This window comes from Pundamilia nyererei, unplaced genomic scaffold (assembly GCF_000239375.1).
Source record: "Pundamilia nyererei isolate P.nyererei 1_Seehausen unplaced genomic scaffold, PunNye1.0 scaffold00139, whole genome shotgun sequence".
NCBI lineage: Eukaryota > Metazoa > Chordata > Actinopteri > Cichliformes > Cichlidae > Pundamilia > Pundamilia nyererei.
The window spans coordinates 988142-989187 of record NW_005187540.1 but is presented as its reverse complement, the minus strand read 5'-3'; positions in this window follow the sequence as shown (position 1 = coordinate 989187).

Genomic DNA, 1046 nt, shown 5'->3' with positions numbered 1-1046 from the left:
ATTTTAATGAATAGATTTTACGTTATCCAAGCCAGAATCGATTTTTAATCAATAAATCGATTATCAAAACCCAGCCCTAATGCTGAGGTGCAATTCAGCCATTTGATTCATGTTACAGCAGCTCATGAGTGAATGAACACAGTGCAGTAAAAGTATATTTTTCCAAACATTTAATCAAATTAACCTGAGTAGGGTTGCAACGTCAGCATGCAGTCAGGTTCTACAGTCTTGCTACTGATTTTATTCAGGCGCGTCGCAGCAAGCACATGTGGCCCTCGAGGACTGAACTTTGACCCTTGGCTTAGAGAATTAAGACGTGCTGTTTTACCTCAGCGGGCTTTTGTGGTGACTGCGTGTGATGGTGTTTGTTGATGAGCTACAGAGATGCAGCCTGTGTGTTCTTATGTTCATCAGCTCATGTGTAAAAACTCATTCTGCCTACGAAGGAGTACCAGGGCCATATTTAAAAAAGAATATTTAAATAATCTCCAAAGGCTGATTCTGTTCATCTGGACGCAGCGTTTTGTGGGAGAAACGTTTCGTCACCATCCAGGTGACGTCTTCAGTCTCAGCTGACTGGAGTTTTCAATCTTATAAACATACATTTGCATAATGACTGAAACAGCCCACTGAGGGACAATGGGCTGGGAGGCAGTTCCTTCATCATGATTATGCAAATGTGCATAATTTCCACTGAAAATGCTCCGTCCAGATGAACAGAATCAACTTTTGGAGAGTTACTTACCTGGATGACTAAGCATGCATCGAGAAATGTTTAAATAATGTTATTACTTTCTTATACTTGAAGGAAAAAATGTCCATCCCGGTTTTCCCTCCAAGGCACGAGCACCGATAAGCAGAGTTCTGTCCTTTCCTTCTAAGATTCCTAATTATTTAAAGTAACACTCAGGTATGCCATTCAGCGTGTTAGTACGAGCTCGGGAGCAGCTTGGGAGAACAAGAGAACAGAGACTGCTTTAGGTTGCCTTCCCAATCGACTCAAAGGTTTATTAAGTATACAACAGCTTATATAGAGAGAAAAAAGG